General features: G+C 53.6%; 1 non-coding gene across 1 annotated transcript; it reads right to left on the minus strand.

Moving 5' to 3' along the window:
* Positions 1-8,514: 8,514 nt before the first annotated feature.
* LOC134433498 (small nucleolar RNA SNORA74) lies at positions 8,515-8,718 on the minus strand. The gene has a single exon (XR_010031570.1). It is a non-coding gene; the product is annotated as a small nucleolar RNA SNORA74 (small nucleolar RNA).
* Between the last annotated feature and the right edge of the window lie 206 nt (positions 8,719-8,924).

The raw sequence follows: 8,924 nt of genomic DNA on the forward strand, positions 1-8,924 counted from the left end.
GTTATGGAACAGATCACCCTGAGTGCCATCCCAGGGCACCCACAGGATGGCCGAGGGGTCAGAGCCAGCCAGCGTGGATTTCAATGTCTGCATTGATGATCTGGATGAGGGGACTGAGTCCAGCATCAGCAAATTTGCAGATGACACCAAGCTGGGTGTGAGTGTGGATCTACTGGAGCATAGGAGGGCTCTGCAAAGAGCTCTGGACAGGCTGGATCCAGGGCCCAAATCCAACACAGTGAGGTTTAACAAGACCAAGTGCTGACTCCTGCACTTTGGCCACAACAACCCCTGAAGCACTACAGGCTGGGGACAGAGTGGCTGGACAGCAGCCAGGCAGAAAGGGACCTGCAGGGACTGATGGACAGCAGGCTGGACATGAGCCAGCAGTGTGCCCAGGTGGGCAAGAAGGCCAATGGCTCCTGGCCTGGATCAGGAATGGTGTGGCCAGCAGGAGCAGGGCAGGGATTCTTCCCCTGTGCTCAGCACTGGTGGGGCAGCACCTTGAGTGCTGTGTACAGTTCTGGGCCCACTGGAGTGGGCAATGGGAAGAAATTTGTAGCAGGAAGAGTAAAGAAAACAAGGATGAAGCCAAGGAAATGCTCAGGGCAGTTTGGGGGTGGCTGCCAGGCAGCCCTGGCTCTGAGCAACAGCGTCTGCAGTGGGACAGGAAACTCCCAGCTGATGGGAACAAACTTTCTGGCTGTCTGCAGAGGCCAGGACAAAGCTGAGTTGTTTCCCTGGTGTCCTCCAGCCCTTGCTGGCCCCAGGGGCTGATGGCATTTGTGCTCCCTCAGGTTCATGTCCCCACACCAACAGCATGGGGGTGCTCCTGCCTGCTGTGTGCAATGCAAACAGGGGCTGCTGAGCCAGTGCTGCCATGTCCGTGCCTGCAAGGATGGGGCACCTGTGTGAACTGGGGGAGAGGCCAAGGCTGCAGAGGGGGGACGTTGTTGGCAGCTCCATGAGGATGCTCTGGGACGCTGCCCTGGGCTGTCCAGCGCACTGGGGATGGATCAGCCCCTGCTCTGCTGCTCCTTCCCATCTGCCCCAGGGCCCTTGCAGAGCCCCAGCCATGCTGTTTGCCCCCAGCCTGCCCACAGCCAGCCTGGGGCTGCTCACAGTGGTTTTCTGTGCTGGGCATTGGCCTGGGCGTGTTCTTAAGAGAGCCTGGGCAAGGAGCCTGGAGCTCCCAGGCCCTGGCCTGAGGTGTCAGCGCTGCCCCAGCAGTGCCCATGGCCTGTCCCTGCTGCAGCCCCGGCACTGCCACCCCCAGGGCTGTGCCCAGCCCCAAGAGCACTCAGGCCCTACAGCAACACCAGGGCCACCAGCGCAGTGGGGCAGGGCCACAGCAGCAGCACTGGCAAGACTGTGGTGGTTTGACCAGGAAGAAGTGGGAATTCTGGGATGCTGTGGTCAAACCAATGGGTGCTTGGATTTTGATATTGGTACCTGGTGTAGCCAGTGGGATTTTGGACACACCTCCGAGAACACTCAGGGGTTAAAAGCAGAGCTTCGGCCCTGGGAGGCTCTCTTGGGACTTCGAGGGACGGAGGTCGAATCTCTCTTCCCCCATCCAGCCGCTGCTGCTCGGTGGGGGAGGGGCAGCCATGTGGTAGGCCTGGGCCTGGACAGAGATGGGGAGTGAGGAGGCCCTGGTAGATGGAAGGGTGGAGGAGCCCCAAGAGACATCGGGCAGCCATTCCCCCCCCCTTGGAGACAGACAGAGAGAGAGAGAGTGCAGCCTGTGTCTGTGTGCCGTTACCTTGAATTCAGTAAACATGTGCTGGCAGCAGGCAGCCCGGCTGAGGAGATGGGGGGGGTGCAGCCAGGAGTCCAGCCGCTTGGAGGAGTTTTTAACCCTTTTTTGGACAATGAAAACCTTACAGAACATTAACTCTTCCTAGACGAGTGATAAGAGTGGAGGAGGACGAAGGAAATGAGCGAGTGATGGAGGTCTGGACCGAAGAGAGAGAGAGAGTGAGAGATGAGGGAAGATTGGAGAAGAGGGAGTGGCATTTTATGCTGGACTGTTTTGTGTAGCCATGGACAGAGCCATGTTTCCGTGTGATAGAGAGACTGAGTCCAGGGGGAGAAATGTCCCAGTGCCAAAGAAGATTCAGTGTGGGTACCCCTTGGCCCCAGGGGGTATATAAAATATGGGGGGGATAGATGTCCCAAAGGTAAGAAGGTGAGATACTGTGCTTCTCTGGGACTGGACAAAGCATCCTTAAAAAGACAACCCTGGAAGCAGTCCTGATCCCTGTTCAGACGGAAAAGGCCACCACGACACATGGAAGGACTCCCTCTCCTCTTGAGGAACTGAAAGTTTGATCATTCTAAAGGGTGGTGCTGGACCCAGAACTGTTGATTTTGGAGGATGTATTGTGTTGGGAATTTAGGGGGGAGGAGGAGGAGAGTGTTTTTTGGGAGGTTTTAATTTTCCTTGTGTTTCTTTTTTTTTCTTTTGTGTGTAGTTTAGTAATCGTTTGTGTGTAGTTTAGTTAATAAACTTTTCTTAACGTTTTAGCTGGAGCCTGCTTTGCTTATTCCTGGTCACATCTCACACAGACACCAGGGAGAAGGTATACTCATGGGGGCTCTGGCTTTGCCAGGCCCAAACCATGACAAACACCAAGTGCTGCTGCTGCTGCTGGGCACAGCTGCTGGGCCAGCACTGATCTGCCCCCAGCTCTGCACACAGACATTGCTGCTGCAGCTCCAGAGAAGGCAACAAAAGGGGCATCTCTGCAGAAAACTTTATTTGGAGATCCTTTAGTTTATTTAAAGACACTGAGAACACAGCTCCTCCTTGACACAGTCTGGGGCTACAGGGAAGGTGGAGAGAAACAAAGTAAGAAATGGCAAAACCAATAGCATTTCTTTTGAACAATCTTAAAAAAAAATTTAAAATAATGAAAAACATCAACCAACCACCAAACGCAACAAGAACAATCAAAGATGACTTTGATTACAAATGATTTGCAGAAATTGGCCAGCAGTTTAATTTTTCTGATATCCTCCAGTCACCAGTCTCCACACTGCAGCCTTGAGCTCCTGGTTCCTCAGGCTGTAGATGAGGGGGTTAAGGGCTGGAGTCACCACCGAGTACAGAACTGACAGGGCCAGATCCAGGGATAGGGAGGACATGGAGGGGGGCTTCAGGTAGGCAAATATGCCAGTGCTGACAAACAGAGAGACCACGGCCAGGTGAGGGAGGCAGGTGGAAAAGGCTTTGTGCCGTCCCTGCTCAGAGGGGATCCTCAGCACAGCCCTGAAGATCTGCACATAGGAGAAAACAATGAACACAAAACAACTAAAAGCTAAACAGACACCAAGCAATGAAATCCAAATTTTTCTGAAGGTGGAGTGTGAGCAGGAGAGCTTGAGGATCTGTGGGATTTCACAGAAGAATTGGCCCAGGGCATTGCCATGGCACAGAGGCAGGGAAAATGTATTGCCTGTGTTCAACAGAGCATAGAGAAAGCCACTGGCCCAGGCAACTGCTGCCATGTGGGCACAAGCTCTGCTGCCCAGGAGGGTCCCGTAGTGCAGGGGTTTGCAGATGGACACGTAGCGGTCATAGCACATAATGGTCAGAAGGGAAAACTCTGCTGCAATGAAGAAGATAAAGAAAAACACCTGTGCAGCACATCCTTTGTAGGAGATGTCCCTGGTGTCCCAGAGGGAATTGTGCATGGCATTGGGGACAGTGGTGCAGATCATGCCCAGGTCGCTGAGGGCCAGGTTGAGCAGGAAGAAGAACATGGGCGTGTGCAGGAGGCGGCTGCAGGCTACGGCGCTGATGATGAGGCCGTTGCCCAGGAGGGCAGCCAGGGAGATGCCCAGCAAGAGGCAGAAGTGCAGGAGCTGCAGCTGCCGCGTGTCTGCCAATGCCAGCAAGAGGAAGTGCCTGATGGAGCTGCTGTTGGACATTCCTTCACTCTGGGCATAGTGAACTGTTGAAAGAAGACATTGACAACCTTGGACAGATTTCCTTGAGTCCATCCTATGCTCTTTCATTAGGAATCCCCTCAAAATATTTATCTTGTTTTGAAGGAAATTTTCTTTAATTTCTTTATTTTTGATTCTGGATTTCTGCTCCTTCTGAGTTACTGCTTTATCTTCAGCATTGCTCTCAGGCTGAACACTGGGGAGCACAGAGGGAAAACAGGCTCGCTGTGCCCTAGTGCAGTCAGACCTGCTGGTCCCACACAGGTGCCCTTTGTTCATTTAACCTCTCTCTATTTCAGCATGATCACGCTTAAATCTTTCTTGAAAAATACAGTGGACTCTTGGAATTCTCCAGTTTAAAAATAACTTTATCCAAACCCTTCTCTCTTTCCCTATGCAGCTTAACAGGATGGGATACCAAGGGCTGGTCTGGCTCTCTGCTGCCTGGAGTTGTGCCTACTGGGAGCTGTTTCTCTCTATCCAAGCCTTGTGCCTGCCAGTGCTGCCAGAGCCCAGCCCAGCCCTGGGGGCTCAGCTCTGCCCTGCAGACCCCTCCCAGCACAGGGCACTGCCCAGGGGCATCTCCCTGGCAGCGGGGCCTTAAGGGTAGGGCAGACAAACAGAGATGCTGCAAGCCAAGGTTCTGCTGCTGCTGTCTTTAGGGAGAGGAGAGTGAGGAGGCGCTTTCTGAGGGAGATCTGAGGCCCATCTGCTGATGCCCAGGGTTACAGTACAGGAGTCTCAGTGACACAGCCAAAGCTGACAGCCCCTTTCCCTTCCCTTGAGGAGAAAGCTGAGAGCAGCCCTGGCCATGCAGCACCATCTCCAGAGCAGGAGGAATCTGACCTGATGGGGCTGGCTCCTTCCACCTCCAGCTTCTCCCCTGCAGCGTTCATGGGGAGCTGCCAGGCAGGCTGAGAGCTGCTCCTGGCAGGTGGCACATGCCCTGGGCTGGCCAAGAGCCCTGAGGGCTGCAGGAGCTGCTCTGCAGGACAGCCCTGGCCAGCCCTGGCTGCAGCCCCAGCTTAACCCTGTGCAGCCGTCCCTGGCAGCAGGAGCCATCCTGCCCTGTCCCTGTGATGGTGCCCAGGGCAGCCCCATTCTGCATCACATCCTCCTCCTCCTCCCCCTCCTCCTCCTGTGCCAGAGAGAAACTGGGAGAGTCCTCCTGACACATCCTCCAGGCTGTGGGGTGCGCTGGCTTCAGGACATCCCTCCAGGAGCACGGGGGACATTGCCCTGCATCCACACACTCACCGTGCACAGGGCTGTGAAGATCTTTCCCCAAGTGAAGTCTCAGCTCAATGTCTTCCCAATCCTGATTGCCTTCAGCCTGTCTCTGCCTGGCTCCTGTCCCCTCAGTGTCTGCAGGCAGAGCCCTCAGCCCTGCTGGGCTGGGAGAGGAGCTGGTCCTGGGAAGAGCTGTTCCTTTAAAGCTCAGCAGTACAGACACAGCACAAGGACTGAAATCAGACTCTTGGGGATTTGGTGTTATTTACATCAAACTGAGTCCCTGAGAGAGTGTTCAAAAAACTTCTCAACAACTCAAAATTAAATTGAAACTCCAAAGTTTTCCAAGTTTTAATGGGTACCTCTGAGAGACACAAATGAGAAATTTTCCCCTGGTTCCAGTTAGAGCAGAACACTGGAGGCAGTGATGACAGCTGGGGACCAACAAGGCAAATGTGTCTCTGGTGCTGAGCAAACCTGGATGTGTTTGAGGAATGCAAAGAGCCCAGGCCTGAGCCCCAGCCCCTGGCCAGGCAGATCCTATCCCTCCCTCCTTGCTCAGGGCTCTTCCCGGGATGGGCACTGGCATGTGGGGATGTGCAATGTCAGGGACAGGAGCATGGGGCGGCCCCTGCCAGGCTGCTGAGCCGGGACAAGGAGGCAATGAGGCCCCAGGCCTGCAAGGGTCACTTGTCTCCTGCTCCTGCCTCAGGCCCAGGCCCAAGCCCAGCAGCCATGGCCAAAGTGCTGCCCAAGTTGGCTCTGGCAGGGCTGTCTTGCAGCTGCTGCCCATCCCTGTGCCCTGTGCAGCCCAGGCTGTCCCACGGTGTCCCTGCCCTGCGCCTCTGTCCCTGCAGGCTGTCGGCATCCCCCGGCTGCCCCACCTGGCTGGGCCCTTCCTTTGCTGACAGCTCTGCCTCCTGCCTGCCTCTGCCTGCCCACACAGAGCCTGGGGCTGACCCAGACTGCTTGAGATGTGCTGTGCCACAGCCCTGCCCTGGGAGGGAAATTAATCTCTCCTTGTTTCCATTCTGAGTCTTGACAGCTGCACTTGGTGACATTATTTCTATCTCGGGTTCATTTCCACTATGAAGAAGAGGTCCAATATATTTGAATCCACCTTTGTCATCCTCACAGGCTGTTCTTGTTCTGCCCTCAGTCTCCACTGAACCCAGGACTTCCAGTTCCCATACAGTGATCATGTTCTTGGGGCCTCCAAATCCCATCCTGGGAGATCTCTGGGCCTTCTCAAAGGTGCTCAGCCCTGGAGATGTGATTTAAGTCCAGGAATGGCTGAGTACATTTTTGCCCAAGATTGTATTGGAGAATATAATACAGAATAATACACTGTATCTTTTAAGTGACTGAGGGCAGATTTAGATTTTCTGTAAGGATGAAATATTTTTTGATGATGGTGGCAGGACACTGGCATAGGCTGCCCTCAGAATTGAAACCCCATCACTGGATGTGTTTAAGGTCAGGGGCTTTGTACAACCTGAACGGAACGAGTGAAGGTGTTCCTGGGTAATGGGAGTTTTACCAAAGACTCTTTTCGGTCTCTTCCAACTCAAACCATTTTACACTTCTTTGGTTCTTATATCCCAACTGCTTCTCCACAGGGCTGCAAATACCTATGCACACCCTGCCAGCATTTTAATGTGGCCTAATTGCCAACACTTTCATAAAAAGGAAAGAATTGCCATATTAGGGACATGAATTGCCATGTTTATGGAGGAATCATTAAAAGCCCCAAAAGTAAAGAAACTGAAAGGAAGGACCAAAATCTCAGTGTGAAAGATTCACCAAGTGGGACAATGGCAGAGACTCTGAGGTGACCTCCCAGCTGACGATGGGGGTTTCTGCCTTGGGGTCTGAGTATCAGGATGGAAGGTCGCTCCCAGGAGGAGTCCCTGTGCATTTTCCTCCCCCATGGCTCTGCCCTTCCTGATCCAGCAGCTGTGGGGCAGCAGAGCAGGGGCAGTGCAGGGACAGGCCTGGTTCTGACAGGGCTGTTGTGGTTTAGGAATGGTGCTCCCAATTTACTACACCTACTACCAAGACCAGGTGTCGCCCCAGATTTATATTCCCACCATTGCCCCCCCACACCACAGGGGCTTTGCCTGGCCTGGCCCTGATTGATCTCAGCCCATATTTCACAGTCAGGGATAACCTGGAGATGGTGTCCAGGGTTCACCCTAGTGTGGCCAATCCAGACCCCCCTGAGGCGCTTTAATCCTGGCCGCCCCATCCTCCTGTCTGTTGTTGTGATGCTCTTCAGTGCCCAACTCTTGGGCACGTGAGCATCCACAGGAGGGAGTTTCACAGCCAACTTCTCCCCCAGACAGAGATGTCTTGCCCCAGTCCAGCAGCCCAGCTGGGTTTTCCTCTGTGCTCCCAACTGTCCTTTTTCCATGGTTCCAGCCACCCCAGAGAGCATTTCCCACCATCCCTCAGTCAGTGCAGAGGTGCAACGCTGGCCATTTCTCTTGCTCAGAGCTCCAGGGATGGTCCCAGTGCTGCAGTGACTGCAGGAAAGGGGACCCCACAATGGGACATTTCTTGGTCAGATACAGACAGGAAGAGTGACAAACTGTCTGTGACTCGGGTTTTGGCCTCGCAGCCCCCACTGTGGTTTGCAGAGAGCTGCAGTGTGGCTCGGCCCTGGCTGTACCCAGCAGTGCTGGCCTGGGAGAAGGTGTTGGTGCCAGCTGGCCCAGGGAGCTGCAGCATTTGGGGAACGAGTTCCTCCTGGCCTCCTGCCTAGGGTGACACTGCAGGGCCTCATGGAGCCGAGGGGCCATTGTAGGACTTCAGGGCCCCATGGAATTAAGGGGACTCTTTGGACATTGTGGGGCCTTGTGCGACTGAGGCCATCGTGACACTTTAGAACCAAGGGGCCACTGTGAAACTACAGGGCCTTGTGGAACTGACACTGAAATCACCCAAAAAGAAACTTTCTAACACAGTTTGAGTATCAAAAAGCATTCATTTTTATTGCAGCACTGATCACTTGGAGGAGCCTTCCTCCATCATGCGAACAGAGGTTTTATGACACACACAAGTTCCATATTTATGAGCTATTCCTCTGTGATGCTCTACATCTGGCCTGTAGGCCACACAGTATAAATAATTCCAACTTCATAAGTGATTTATTATATAATTACCTTGCTTATGTAATTCGACCAGTAAGAGCAGGCCCAGGCCATTGGAGACTCAGGCTGCTATTGGCTGGTTAGCTGAGTAGTAACTGGCTCAGCCAATGAGGATTACCTTCATGGGCCTTCTTATCTATATAAGGAAGTTAGATCTCAATAAAGCTGCCTGTTGCTGCATGAACACTCACAGTCTAGTCACCTGTCTCCACGGGCAGGAGTTACTCCACTCTCAGGCATGCAGAGTGCTGCCAAAACCTGGCACCACTGAGCACCAGGACAGCCTTGCTGGTGCCAGGAAAGCTCAGCAGCACCTTTTTCTCCCAGCAGCATAACACTGGCACAGGCACTGAGCAGCCACGGGCAGCTGACTACTGCTGGGAGACAAAAACCCCAGAACTGGGGGGTTTACAGTGCAGAAAAAACGTGGAGGCACTTTTCTGATGATGCCTACTCTCATCAAGGCTTCATCCAGCAAGAGGAATAGATAAGCTAAACTTATTTCTGGATAAACCACGTTATTTCCACCCTGAGGACCTGAGGCTAGCACAGGAGCCAGCAGAGGCCTTTTAGACAGCAAAATATTTT

Source organism: Melospiza melodia, unplaced genomic scaffold (assembly GCF_035770615.1).
Source record: "Melospiza melodia melodia isolate bMelMel2 unplaced genomic scaffold, bMelMel2.pri scaffold_18, whole genome shotgun sequence".
Lineage (NCBI taxonomy): Eukaryota > Metazoa > Chordata > Aves > Passeriformes > Passerellidae > Melospiza > Melospiza melodia.